Here is a 16,225-nt window from a genome sequence, read left to right as displayed (position 1 = left end):
TAGTGGTAACCTCTGTTGAAACGAGAGTACGGACGTATCTCGACGATGTCAGCTTGCTACAGGTCATCGTATCCCCGCACTATGACGTGTCTTCGTGGATAATTTTTCCTTGCCGGCGCGTGCAGTTCGTTCACCAACTGCCGTTTCTCCAAATTATGTTGTTTCTTCGCTTCGTCGGTTTTTCTCGATCGCCGTTTGTCGCTCGTTTTATGATTCATTTTCGTTTGTTTTTCTTCAATAGCATTTCTTGAGCCGTTTCTGACTCGTTCGTAGCCGTTCTTGACCCATTCTTGAGCCGTTCGTAGCCGTTCTTGACACGTTCCTGACCCGTTCCTGAGCCGTTCCTGACCCGTTCTTGAACCGTTCTTGAGCCGTTCGTAGTCGTTCTTGAGTCGTTCTTGAGTTGTTTACTTCCGTTCTTGATCCATTCGAAAATCGTTCTTGATTCGTTCGCTGCCTAGTTCACAGTCGTTTCTAACCCGTTCTTAGCCTTTCCTGACCCGTTCGCAGCCGGTACTGACCCGTTCGCAGCCCTGCTTGAGTTGTTTGTAGCCTTGCATGTAGCCGTTAATGACTTGTTCATAGCCTCGTTCGCAGCCCTGCTTGAGTTGTTGGTAGCCTCGTTCGCTGTTGCTAGGCCGTTCATAGCTTCGTTTGCAGTCCTGCTTGAGTTGTTGGTAGCCTCGTTCGCAGCTGTTGCTAGGCCGTTCACTACCACTGCCACTCATTGTAGTTAGACAGTTCGATAATCCTTCGTAGCTGTTCGATAATTGTTCGTAGCCGTTCGATAACTCTTCGTAGATGTTCGATAACCGTTCGATAGCCGCTCTTAACCCGTTCACTGCTACTCATTCAGGTTGATAGCCGTTTCTGAGTTAGCGTTAGCCGCGCGTTGAAGTTCGTTTATCACAATCTGTATTGCCCGCACATCCTTCTCGAACGAAGTCAGCTTCTCATCTGATTCTTTCTGTTGATTCATCAATCTTTTAACGCAGGATTCCACATACAGTTTGTTGACGGCATCGGTGTCAGCCTCAGGTTGCGCTACACGACGAATCTTCCGCGACCTTGCGTCATAGTCCGTAACGACGCGACACAGAGCGTTTTCGTGCACATAACTTTTCACCAATCTATCCCAAGAACCGCTTGTGCCGGTTGCATCATTTCTTGGTTCGAATAATCCAAATTTGTTGATAGGCATTTTTTTCCCTGATACGAGTGACGCTGATCGACTGATTAGATTTGTCGAGACACCATTCAATTTATAATAATGCCTGCTTCGCGAAGTTCCTCGATGATCGACAGGATCTCATTGTCGTGAGCGTTGTGACCAGCTCGGCGCGAAGCGTCCAGCAATCGTACCCGATTTAATTTTTTTATATAGTATCCCCATTAATTATCTCATTTACATATGTGCCCTAGTTATTAAATGCCGACATTTGAACTTTAATTCGCTATAATTTTTTGTAGTCATAAATTTTAAAATTAAGAGCATAAATCGATAGTAAATAATTTAAATAACAACAATTTGGCAGAATAAAAGAACTTTTTAAAGACAACATAAAAAATTTTGAGGAATAATGCTCAGGTGGATTAAATTTAATTGATTATGTTGATTATGTTAATAATTATTTAATAATTATTTCTAATTTTTTTGAGATCTTAAAAAGAAAAATTTATTATTTTAATTTTTTTATACCGTACGCTGAAAATACACGAACAAACTACTGCCACAATTACTACTACGTCAGCGGCTGCGAATGTTTTAGAGACCGCGGTTTTCATTTGTTTATATTTTTCATTTATTAATTTATTTATCGTGGTGACTCAGCATTAAGCGGAAGTAATTTCGATAAAAAGTTAACAATGCCTCGTAACCTGTGTCCGGAAATACGTGGACGTATTGTCGGACAGTATCAGGCCGGAAGAGCAGTAGCAGAGATTACTGCTGCTATTCCGTGCTCTGAGAAAACTATTCGACGCTGGATACAACGATTTATTGATGGCGGTGATCATGCTTTGCATGATCATCGTGATAATAATCGTCGTCCTCGTAAAACGATGGGCGAAGTGGACGAGGCTATCGTCGCCGCAGTCTCTGAACATCCAAACATTTGGCACTGTTCAGGAGGCCATGAACGCGGCAAACATCGTCCAGATATCGGAGAGGACCGCCCGGCGACTCGCGGGTCACATTTCTTAAAGGAGAAAAAGAAAAGTACGACGGATCGATATTGGAGCGAACGAAAGACAGCGCGATCCGCGGTGTCCGTATAGCTTTCTCACTCGCACTCCCTTCATTCGAGCGTCGAGTGAGTGAGATAGCTTTTGGACAGCACTAGCAGTCATCACGTCTTGCATTGCTTTCTCTCTCGATCGTGCGATGTGCGAAAGAGATGCAATATCGGAGTACCTCCTACTACTTTCTCCTTCGCTCCTTGATCTCTGACGCGCTTCAAGCGACACGTATTTTCGCGCTATGTATGTGTGCGTATGACTTTCGGCTGTCATACACGTATTCACACATCAAACGCCGGACCGCCGCACACCATTTCTGCCGGTGCGTATACACATGTTTCAAGTTGGTACCATCCTGTTTAAACAAGATTAGCAGGTTTGCGTTGTCGCGTATAAGATGTTTCGGTATTCTTGCGTATGTCTGACAGAGATAGAAGCAGTCGACGTTCGAGTGGCGTCCCATTGAAAAGTACACTCTTATCGTATTTTGTTTGTCGCACGCCACGTCATCGAAAACGAAAATCGAGTTTGGACATGCTTCGCTTGGTGGAATGACGTCACTGTTATTGGAGAATGTAAAATAGCCGATTTCATCGATCGACGTCAACAAATTCTCCAGATACCGATATTTTGGCTGTTGCAGCGACTTTGAGTACACGTACACGTTTTCAAAGCGGACACCGTGCGGGCTTTCTATCAAACTAATCAACACGTTAGTTTTACCACAATTAGAGGGGCCGCAAACGATCGCGCGTATAGTAGTCGGCAGTATCGTACCGTGTCTACGCATCTCCGCGTTGCCACCATCGATCGTAATCTGGCGTCGTAATTCGTCACGCGTATCGCGAAAGGTTGTCGCACGAAATTCATGTTCACACTCCTGACTGGATCGAACGTCTGCCTATTTATAGCTGCGCGGAACCGCGAATTGCTCAGTAACGAAAAAATGTTTGTCTTGCTATCAAGTCCTTACGATATTTGTAATTTGAGCGCGGAACAGCTACAATTTGTGTCGAAAACAGTTTTATTGCGAATGTGCGGCAATTACGTCCACTGCGTGTGGGACAAGCTTCCGGAACATATAAAGGCGGATTTGGAGGTTCAAACCTATTGCCGCTGTTTCGAACATTACAATCGACCGTGGCAGCGAACGCACATTGACGGTCCAGCGCCGATGATAAAAGATTGCAGCGAATGTCAACGAAAATAGGTAGAGGCCTATTAAATCTCGCGATAAACGCACTTCCGATCGAATTCCATATCCCCGGCTATCAGTTTTGTGGTCCGCGCACGCGACTACAAAAGCGATTAGCCAGAGGCGATCGAGGTATCAACCCATTGGACGCGGCGTGCCGTGAACACGATATAGCGTACTCTCGAAGCAACGATCTCATCGAGAGACACGCGGCAGATAGAATACTCGCCAAGGAAGCGCAAACTCGCATCGTTGCGAGAGATTCGACTCTCGGTGAGAGAGCCGCCACAGCTGTCTGGGCAGCGATGAAAGCTAAGACGAAGTTCGGTATGGGCCTGAAGACGACAAAGACAAAAAAAATATGGCGAAGAAACGAATACTTCCGGTAGCGAAACGTGGGGGTGTATTGCCGATTCTACCAATGTTGGGCGCGCTCGGATCTCTGGTCGGTGGAGCGGCTGGTGTAGCAAAGATGGTGAACGACGGAAAAGCTGCACAACGTCAGTTGCAAGAGATGGTACGTCACAATCGCGCCATGGAAGGTCACGGATTGTATCTCGCTCCATACAAACACGGACGAGTTTCAACGAAAAAAAGGAAAAAAAAAAAAACGTCAAAGAGACGCTAAAAATGCCGCAGGGTGTAACTACCCACATACAATTGCTACAACTGGCAAAACGTATGCACATTCCGTATTTTAGAGGTGTTTTCATGCGTGATTCATTACCGATCGGTGGTATATATCGAAACGAGAGCGGCATCGTAAATTTGGATAACGCTAAAGGATCGGGTATTCATTGGGTAGCGTATGCAAAGAGGGGGGATCGCGCTATATATTTTGACAGTTTCGACAATCTTCGACCGCCGAATGAATTGGTGCGATATTTATATGTGACAAAGATACAATACAATTACACACCTGTTCAAACTTACAATCAAAGCATCTGTGGACAATTGTGCTTACAGTTTCTCCGAGCGGTCGATGCACGCGAATTTAAAAACTGACATTGCGCTATTTAACTCAGTATTCGTTTAACAGTTTTGTCAACATGTCTATGACATTCACACTGATCGGGAAGAGTAGTGTTCTCGCGGTAAACTACTTTCCCGCCGTAGATTTGAGCGACGATGAATACGAGCTAGGTCTAGCGGATTTTGAGACTTATCACACGATATCGAACGTGAATTCCTCGAATAATAAATTTTACTTTGGCAAAGATGACTCCGAAATTACGATTCCCGAGGGATCGTACGAGCTGCAAGCGATACATGAGTTTTTGAAACATGCAATTTCACGAAAACGTCCGCGACACGCTGTTCGTGACGATGATAAAAAATACGCTGACACCACGCATATTCGGACGAATGACGACGGTGACTTTGAAGATGGAGAATATCCGATAGTGCTCCGCGCTAATTATAATACGATGAGGAGCGAGATCAAATGCGCCTACAGAATGAATTTTAGCAAGCCTAACATCATGGGATCGCTGCTGGGATTCTCGAACCGTATACTACAGCCGCGAAAATGGTACCAGTCGGACATGCCGATTAATATTATCAACGTGAACATTATCCGCGTAGAATGTAATGTGATCGCGGGCGCGTACAGCAACGGCAAACTCGTTCATACGATACATGAATTTTCACCGAAGGTACCACCAGGATATAAGATATCGGAAACACCGGCGCACATCATTTACCGCCGATCATCGTGCGGAGCATTACGGATTTAACGTTACGCGTTGTCGTTCAGGACAGACGATTGCTCGATTTTCGAGGAGAAGAGATCACCATTAGGTTGCACGTACGACGACGACAGCGATAACGTACGTGTGCGGCGTATGAGATGCTCGTGTTGAACGGAACGAAAGACACGAGAGATAACACAATCTTTACGGAGCCAGCGACAACAACAACAACAACGTCGACATTCGCTAATATCCAATCATCCGGTTGCACTAAGAAAAAGAAACTGAACGCATCAAACGTTGCGTTTTTACAATCTTTGGGATTCGCGGTGCGAAACATCTGAACAATGACCGACATCCTCAACATCGGAGACGAGCCAATCTTCGACGATCGCATCGTCAAGATCGAGACTCACACGTACAACCCGTTCGCTAACACAACATTCGGACACAGTGATGAGATAAGAATACCTATACAACAACAGGATCTGTATACGTTGCCGTATGAGAGTTTCCTATACATCGAGGGAGAACTAAAGATAAATAAACCAGCCGAAGGATCTGCTGTGATACTGGGAAATAATTGTGTCGCATTCATGTTCGATGAGATTCGATACGAACTCGATGGCGTGGAGATTGATCGCAACAGAAACGTGGGAATAACAAGTTTGCTCGAAAACTATATAACGATATCATCCGATAGAAGCGTGATTATGAGAAACGCCGGCTGGACTGATCCGACTACTGCGAATGGAAACTTCAATTTTTGCGTACCGCTCTACATGTTATTGGGATTTTGCGAGGATTACAGACGAGTGGTGATTAACGCTCGTCATAAGTTAATCTTAATATGATCGCGCAACGACAACAATTGTCTGTGTGGAGATTCGACGCTGGAGCTTGTGATCAACATATTCAAAATACAATGGCGAATGCCACATGTGTTATTGAGCGAGATTAACAAACTGTCGATGCTGCGCGCTCTGGAAAGCGGACATTACCTCAGCATGGGTTTTCGCTCGTGGGATCTGTATGAGTATCCGCTATTGCAGCGTACAACTAAGCATTCATGGGCCATTAAGACAGCGACTCAGCTGGAGAAGCCACGATATGTTATCTTCGCTCTGCAGACAGGTCGGAAAAACATTATGTCTGAGGATATGAGTCGATTCAACGATTGCAAGATGACCAACGTGAAACTCTATCTGAATTCGGAATGTTATCGGTACGACGATATGAATCTGGATTTCGATAAAAATAGATGGTCGATTCTGTAAGATACGTATGCGCGTTTCTGCAAGAACTATTATGGATACGAGTATCTCGAGCCGAGTCTCACCGTCTCAATGTTTCTACGTAACGGCCCATTTGTAATCATCGATTGTTCTCGACAAAACGAATCGATCAAGAGCGCAACCGTGGATGTGAGATTGGAATTCGAGTGTAAGGAGAATGTGCCGATGAATACCTCTGCGTACTGTCTCATCATACATGATCGCGTGATCCAGTACAACCCGTTGACCAACGTTGTGCACAAAATCACCTGAACGCACCAACAATTTAGAGAGAGGGGGAAGCATAGCAGAATATAAATCAAAGTGTTATGAGATGGTTGTCATTCTTCTTTATAACTGATGCATCGAAGAGAGAGATCTCGTCATATCCGTACCAATGTTTGTGGATCTACAGGGGTTTATCCTCAATAAACAATTCATTGTAAAGGAAGCGGCAATCCTGAGAAGAGGATTTATTTTATCCCATTATTTTTTCGCATGTCCTGTACCATGGGGTGTACTCTGATAAAATCGGAGAGACACCAAGCCTCATGGTTGACTCAAAATCATCATGGATTACAATGGAAAGATGGAAACGTTCCATATAGCATGGCTCAGCGTTTGATTACAATAGCTATCGTTGATAGATCACATGAAGAAGAAGAAGAATCCATTCTCGTATATGTAAAAGGACTTGAAAATAGAGAATGGTTAGCCGATATATTGGATGGGGAAACGGTTTCATTATTGAGACCTTGGATGCTGATTACGACGATATCGAGTCTCTAAATAATCTAGATGTTAAAAACACTATGCGATATGGAAAACATGTTAAGAATTGCGCATTACAAAATGTATTCAAAATATTTAACTGGTGGTCGCAACGCCAGAAAGAATTGCAAGATTTGGAAAAATAAAATATTTAAACATTAATGTTTTATTTTTTATTGCCCCTCCTCATTCCTTCCCTCGCGAGTCGTTTAAGAATTCTTTTTATCCGAGCACCGTCTCTCCCTTCTCCTGAATTTCAGAGCGCCAATAGTATTCTAGAATCTCCCATCACATTTACCCCACTACTTTGAAAAATAAGTGTCACGTATATTCTTAATTTTATACGATCAATGTTGCGTTAACCGTTCGTGCTGGTGGTTCACTTTTAAAATCTGGAAATATGTACTACGCTGAAAGAAGCAGTGGCTCCGGCAGACGTGTGAATAATTACGTACCGAGTCGTGATGACACTCCATCGTTTGAGAATAAATGTGACGAGTAAGTTTTATTTAACTTCTTTCTATGTTTATATTTTTTTTTTACAAATTGTATTATTTTTAAACTAATTTCGTTTTTACAGCATTTTGTTGGAGCGTCGTGCTGTTCATATACTAGGCAGGCGATACGCATTGACAGTTACTGAGTTCAAATTCCTCGCAATTGGTATCAACGTGGGTCCACCGAGTTACGTGGAGATCGTTATAGGAGATCATCGAGGAAAGGAACTGATACTATCTCTCGAAGCGTGGAAGGGACTCTACGAGCAACGTCACAATATCCAAAATTTTCTTCGGTGCGACTCGAAAGATGTCCACAGTTTTATAAGCGTTGGACCACTAACAGTGAGATTTCCTACGATTAACGACGCCAAGTTAATAAGTCTTGAATCTTCAAATGTACGCATTATGATGATCGAATCGACGTTACACCATATGTTCGATCTCGATCCATGCATTGATGTAACTTTTGACCGATTGGTTAAAATTACCGATACAGTCGATATCAAGTTTACACAATTTTCAAATATCGCATCCAATGTAACGAATCCTAAAGAAGTATCAAATTAATACGCGCTAGCGACGCCTTCAACAAGCATCAGCTCATCGATTGCGAGCTGGCAGCTTTAGTTTTTAGTCCATAATATGTAAGAAAAAAATATTTAAAAGAAGAATAAAGAGTTTTTAAGTCTAAATTATGATGTAATTTCTTTGCATGCATTTCCAATCCGCACTCTTTCCCACCCGTAAACAGTTCCCTAGCTCTTATACGTATAACTCCCCAATAATTGCGTGGTTCTTGCGGGGGATGACGTCATGCGGGGAATGGGACCGCGAGGCTAGAGACCGAGAGGCTAGGGACTGAGAGGCTAGGGACCGAGAGAGAGGTAGCGCGAGAGAGATAGCGCGAGAGAGATGACGCGAGGCACAGCGAGGAGAGAGAGAGAGAGAGAGAGAGAGAGAGAGAGAGAGAGAGAGAGAGAGAGAGAGAGAGAGAGAGAGATGACGCGAGGCGCAGCGTCGGCCCTAAAATCTTCATTCCTTTCCATAATATCCTAATGATTTTATGGACATTTAATGGACATTTTGTCCATAAAATGAGAAACAGTTTTATGGATTCTAGAGCGCTCCGGTTACAAGCAGCCGAACGTTGGCGCCGATACGTTGCATTCTTCCTTAAAAAATATTAAGGAAGATGTTTCGCTGCCGTTTTATGGGAGATTTTCCGCGAGGGTACAAAGCTGCCGAACGTCAACGCAAATAGGTAGAGGCCTATTAAATCACGTTTCAACATGTTCGTCACAGCGTCGGCCCTAAAATCATCATTCCTTTCCATAATATCCTAATGATTTTATGGACATAAAATGAAAAAAACATAGTTTTAATGGACTCTAGAACGCTCCGTTGACAAGTTTGAGCAGCCGGACATCGGCGCTTGTTCTATATCTTTTTGGGAAAATGTCTAAGATCCCTCATAAAAAAGTCGTAAAGATACCATCTACAAATATTGCACTCAGAAAACTCCCCCTCCTTTGCCGAAACATCCCCTCCACCCCGCGTGACGTCAGCCCCCTCGCCGGCGAGATCCCCCCGCCCGCGTGATGCCAGCCCCCGCGCCAACGAGATCCCCCGCACCGCACACCCCCCTCGGAGGACCTGTGTTAGAATTGGCCTAGTATATCTACTGTTTGCAAATCAGTCAATATAATTATAATAATTTCGTGTTATTTCGCTTTATGTTACATCAAAAAAACAGTTCAAATAATTACTCATTAGTTGGAAACATTAAACAATTTTCTTCTTCAATATTTTTCAATTAAACAAAGTGAGATCAAAATCCTCAATATCAGGTAAATTAGCGTTATAAGTTGACTGCTGATTGTTATTTGATGTTTCAACATCTTTAGCTCCTCTACCAGAATTTGATAGATTGTCTGAACTGTTTAAGAATCTGCACAAAATTAAAAATATAAATTTCGGAATTAATCAATATCATATTTTTTTTGTAAAATGTGTACGATGTATAATTGTTAAGTACAAATAATAAATATATACATATAAATAATATTACAAAAAATTAAAAAGAAATTTATGTCTCTATCAATGCTTGAAAGATAATCAATAAACAATTTGTTCGCAAAAATGTCAATTATAATTTTGTATTATTTCGCTACATCAAATAAGCAGTATAAATAATTACTCATTAGGAAAGACCATTAAAGAATTCTCTCCTCTAATATTTTCTATTGAACAACTCTTTTTTCCAATATTCTTCATTACATTATTAACAGAAAAATCGATATCTTTTTTAGTATCCTCAGAGACAGTACTACAACTTGACAAAGGAAAACTGCTTGATGTTGCAGCATATTTACCGGAATTGAAAAGATTTTCTAAACGACTTGATAATCTGCAGAATTAACACAATATAAATTTCTGAATTAATCAATATTATGAAGACTTCAAAGTAAATTATGTGCACAATAAATAATTATTGAGTACAAAGTTTATAATTGCAAACTATAATATTAATAAAACAGTTTTATTATCCAAACATTTTTTGCTCAAAATATCTATAATCAAATACATATATATTTATGTATAATGTGTGTGTATATGCAAATATGAAAAATAATAAAGAAATTCAAGACATTGAACAGTTTTAAACTGCATGGGTATATGTATATATTTTTCATTTTCAATAGAAACATAAAACATTAGAAACATCTATTTGCAATTTTTTTCTATTAATTAATTAGAATTACTTGTATTCGTGTGCGTGTGTGTCATATATAATATGTAAGTAATTCTAATTAATCCGCTACACACACACACACACACACACACACACACACACACACACACACACACACACACACACACACACACACACTTGTTCAAAATTTAAATTATGACTATTAAGTTTAAACTTTTGCATCTAAAATATTAGTTTACTCGAATATTTACATTTGTAATAAACATATTCTACAAATCTAAATTTTATATATTATTATTCATTATGCATAATTTTGTTCATTGCATAAAAAAATGTACATTAATGATTAAAAGAAAACAAAACAGTAATAAATCAATTTATCGATGTTTCTCTTATCCCGTTGGTATATGTTCTGAAGGTACCGAGATATTATGAGATTGAGATAAATGTATCATTAATTTAAAAGAATTACATTTATCAATCTATTCGCAAGTTTCGCATTTCTGAGTGACCTCAAATGTGTCCAGTACCCAAGTGTTGAATAAACCAATTTAATTGCTATTTCTTCACAAAGCTTATGTTTACTTTCCATGTGTTTCATTATTGTAGAACATATACGAATACTTTTTTCATAAGTCTTACAATTGTTAGTACAATTATCACATTTAAATTTGTTTCCTGATGAAGAATAGGGCAACACTCCTGATGCATCAATTTCTTTATACATTCTTTTTATATGATCTTTAATAATATTCTTGTAAAATTTCAGTTGGTATATTGCATCACAAATATAACATACTGCATGATCTTCGTTATATTTTGCTAAATAATTCCATATCCATTGACGAGATTTATTTAATCTGCATAGAATAAAAAGTAAATTGTTGGAGTTAACAATATGTTAAAGCCTTGCTTGAATTGTGCACAATGTATAATTACTAATACTAGATAAAATCCAATATTATTAATAAGCTTTTATTGTCTCCTTCAATTTCTTTCATCCCTAAAACTTGAATTTTCAATATTCTTAAATATAAACATTAAACAATTATCATCAAATACAAAAATGTTTACCCTGTTATTCACATACTTGTTCATACTTTTATATAGAAATGCCACAAACTATCGATTATAAAAGTTCTAAATGTAATAAATGGCAAATTTATTAATATATATTACATCATATTTTGCATATACATAAGATGTTAAATAAAAGAATTTTTGAGAATAAGTAGATTGATTTAAAAAAAAATGTAATTAACAGGTGTTCTACAATTAAATTCTTTGAATTAATTAGACTTTGTTTTCTTGTTCGGATTAAATATGCTTTCAAAATATGTGACTCTTTTTATAACCTTGTATATTTGTACTTTAATATTATATTAGCTAACAATAAAAGTTAACTCAAATATTTAATATTTGTGATAAACATCCTACATATTTGAATTTATGATTTTATTCATTATACATAATTCTATTCATTGTGCAAAAATGATTCAAAAGTGCGAAAATAAAAAATGAAATTTAATTCATCGCCGTTTCCCTTACCTTTTACGTGTCGCCATTTCCGAAAGTACAACAAATTATATTTTTTTTCTGTATTCGATAAATTTGATAATAATTAACACAAATATCAATAATGCTTGATTGTTCTTGATGTGATATAGTCTCACAATCGGTCTTATTACCTTCACTCGATCTTGCTGATATCTGCTCTGTATCATAGATCGTGCACTTCTATATAGGTACATGTGAAAAATTATTTTAATGAAAAATATACGAAAGATATACAAATTTGTAATAGAATAAAAGAAGGTCGTGGGAAGAAGTATAATTCGTTGTAGAAACATAAATATTGGTACACAATTTAAACTTGCCTAACGTTTTAAGTTTTACGATTAAATGTTAACCAATAATGACACCGAGTAGGAAACAATTTGAAAAAAATTTTATAATTATAAACATTACAATAGATGTTCGACACTTTCCAAATTTCTGAAAGATATGTTTGACTTAGCAGATATTACTTCTGTCAAAATAATTAGTGTAAATCACTAGGCTAACAAAAAAGACAAAAATACGGAATATCAATTTTTAATCAGTTAATATATAATAGACTTGTATGTGTATTAAATAAATTAAAAATATATTTATTTTATTTATTTTTATTTTATTTTGTTTTATTTATTTTATTCATAAATTTGCATTAATTTTACATTACTATTATCACTTTCAATGCATCGGATCTATCAAGAAATTATGTATAAACACAAAAATCATTCTTGCGAAAATATTTTGATTTAATACTCTTTTAAAAGAGTATTAAATTCTTACAAAATCTAAAATAAAATTATATCTTTCTTTCTCTCATTTAACATGAAATATAAGTAAAATGTATAAAAAAATTATTTATATATGAACTATAAAAAATTTATATAAAATTATTTATTTTTGGCAATCCTTAATAAATAAATAGTTAAAAGAATATGTGTGCATATAGATATAATTAATTTGTATGTTAAATAATGCAAGAGACAAAAGCAAACGATTGTTTATCAGAGGCTCTTTAATTTTTACACTTTTTTGGAATTATTTAAGTCAAAACTGAAATTATTGCAAATTGTATGAATGTATGCAATTGCTTGATATAGCAACTACTTGATACAGCACAAGATGTATTACTATGCTTATGTAAAATACTATTTTATTAATGACAATGTATCAACTTTATATTTTTCTTCTTACATTTACAGTATCGCATAAGAACACATATTTTTACCTGAACAAACTAAAATGTTATTTATAAAATAACTTATGTACATTATTAGTACATTTTCTTATTAGTTATTAGTACATAGTTATTTTTACATTTTATTAAAATTATTTCTGTGGAATATATAATTATAATATATAGAATATATAATTGTATAAATTATATATATATATATATATATATGTTATAAATATGTTATATAAAATATATATAAATACATAAAATATAAATATATTATATAAGATATTTAAAAAATGATGGATATCTAGATAAAAGACATTTTTCAATGTGTGGCGATGCTTACTTAGGAAATAGTTAACACATTATATGTTTACAGATAATTTTATACAGTTTTACAAAATCATTTCACGTTATATATATTATATTGTATATATATATAATTGAATATATAATTAATAATTATAGATTATACAAGATATAAAATACATGGAGAAATAATGGATATCTGTAGAATATACCTATAATTATAGATTATACAAAATATTATTAAGAAATATAAAATTTCTTATATAAAAATTTTTTTTAAGTTGAACAAACAATTTATGCATAAGATGCTCCTCAGGTAATTACGGACGAGATCAGGGTGAACATGTGAAGAAATTGAATAGTGATTTCCACAATGTTGCACCTCTCAGTTTATACTACGAAGAGCAATACCGTCTTCGAGATACACAATTTCGAGATGAAATAAGCACTAGTATTCGCGAATTCTACTTCGACAATGAAGACATCGATGAATCCGATGAAGCTAGATTCAAAGTCATCGATGTAAGTCCAAATTAAATAATATAAATGTTAATATTTTTGAAGTTTTAAAACGAAAAGAATATATGATTTCATTTTCTATTTTTATTATATAAAAAATAAGACATTTTCTTTAACTCGCAAATAGAGTATACAGTTACTACAAAAATTATTTTATTCTAAAAAATTATTTAATAATACTTATAATATGTTTTCTATTTTTTGCAAAATTAATCCAACAAGAGAATTGCAGTATTAATTTAATTACTAATTAGTTTCTACTAATTACTATTTAATTACTAATTAATTTAATTAGTTTCTGTATTAATTTAATAACTTTGCAGATGTACAGCGACGCGTGGTTTAATCACGGCACTCACGAAGCTATCCAAGACTTTATTGTGAATCAAACTTCACCAGTCTATTATTACTACTTCGCGTACAAAGGAAGCGCGTCTTTTAGCTCGATATTCGGCGATAGAGAGAAGAATTATGGAGTGTCACACGCGGACGAATTGCAGTATTTGTTCCCTGTGGATGAACAATTGTTCGTGGAAACGGAATTGTCCAAGGAGGATAACGAGATAATCAGTATCATGACCGAACTCTGGTACAATTTTGCAAATTCCGGGTAAGTGTTAATATTTTAGCGATAAAATTTATTACTGAATACAACCAGCTATCTCACAATTCGGATTTACATCGTGATTTTATTATGACTATATATCAGAATTGTATACATATACATATATAAGTTTTATAAAAATATGAAAGACCAGTATATAATACAATTAATATTTAATCACGATAATAGTTAGCATAATAATGTCTATTTTTTGCATTATTTTATCATGATTATCTTATAATAATTATATAATGAGTTAATAATGGAGTTATAATAATTTTTTCTTTTGATTATACGTTGAAAATGAAAATTATTAGTATATAAGGTACATATTACAATAAAATTCTTTAGAAATCCAACGCCAAAGGTCACGAAGGCAATTCCCATAAAGTGGAAGCCGGTGAAAACAAATTATTCACCAGAGTATCTATACATAGGAAATTCGTCTAAGATAATTATGGAAAACAATCTTCTCTCGGAAAGAATGACATTTTGGAATCAGCTAACACATCGGATGAAGTTACATAGTGCAGATTAAAAAAATTTTAAGGACGAGTTGTAATTCACAGTTGTAATTAACATTTTTATAAATTGTTGTACGAAGATCTTTCAGTGATTGCAAGAACTTCAAAATGTTGAGATCTCTTAAGAATTTTTAAGAATTGATTTTCAAAATTTATTTTATAAGAATATATTTTTAATCTTAATTGAAACTTTATAAACAATTTTATAATTAAAATTGGGTTATTATAAAATTTTGTATTAAAATTATTTTAATAAAGATATTAAATCTAATGTATATGTTCTCAAGTTGCATTTTCTTTATATTTTTTCTACAAGGCTTAGGCTTATTCTTTTTTTTTTCTTTAAGTCTAAGTCTCACTTCATAAACATCAATGCATTTTATGAAATCATTTGGTATCAATGCACATTTTCTTAATTTCTTATTCATAGATATAGTCGTAAAATTAAGTCATAATTTTTATAATCTTCCTATTAACAAATATTAAAAGATAAATATATATCTTGTGATTATTAATTTTCTCAAATAGTAATAACATAATCTGTGCACAATTTTTCTGTTATTTTAACATGAACAGTTATATTCCATTTTTTAAAGAGTATATGATATTTTTCTTAAATTTTCTGAATCTAAAGAATAAAATATAATTATTATAAATTCCCATATTTATGATTATATATTTACAATTATATATCTAATTATATATTTATAATTATATATAAGTAGATATACTATACCAATTCTAACTCAGGGGCAATGAGGGTGGAGAGGGGCGAGGGGAACCTGTGGCGCGGGGGAATGACGTCACGCGGGAGGGGGAATGACGTCACGCGGGAGGGGGAATGACGTCACGCGGAAGGGGGAAACGTCCGCGATATACCGCGAGGGGTCCACGGGGTGGGGGGAGCGTCCGCGATTTTGGTGCCGGGTCCGCGAGGGGTCCGCGGGGAGGGGGGAGCGTCCGCGATTTTGGTGCCGGGTCCGCGAGGGGTCCGCGGGGAGGGGGAAGCGTCCATGATTTTGGTGCAGGGTCCGCGAGGGGTCCGCGGGGAGGGGGAAGCGTCCGCGAGTAGTCCGCGGGGTGGGAGAGGCGTCCGCGTGGTTAGTATCCGCGAGGGGGCCGCGGGGAGGGGGAGCGTCCGCGATTTTGGTGCCGG

The 16,225-nt window shown here is 36.6% G+C and overlaps 1 pseudogene; it reads left to right on the top strand.

Annotated features, from left to right (window-relative positions):
* Nucleotides 1-6,308: 6,308 nt before the first annotated feature.
* Nucleotides 6,309-15,083, top strand: LOC145947318 (uncharacterized; annotated as a pseudogene).
* Nucleotides 15,084-16,225: the final 1,142 nt, after the last annotated feature.

This window comes from Prenolepis imparis, unplaced genomic scaffold (genome assembly GCF_030444845.1).
Source record: "Prenolepis imparis isolate NDT839.2.m4 unplaced genomic scaffold, iyPreImpa1.0 SCAF_65, whole genome shotgun sequence".
Classification (NCBI taxonomy): Eukaryota; Metazoa; Arthropoda; class Insecta; order Hymenoptera; family Formicidae; genus Prenolepis; species Prenolepis imparis.
This window is presented reverse-complemented; position numbering and strand designations above follow the sequence as displayed.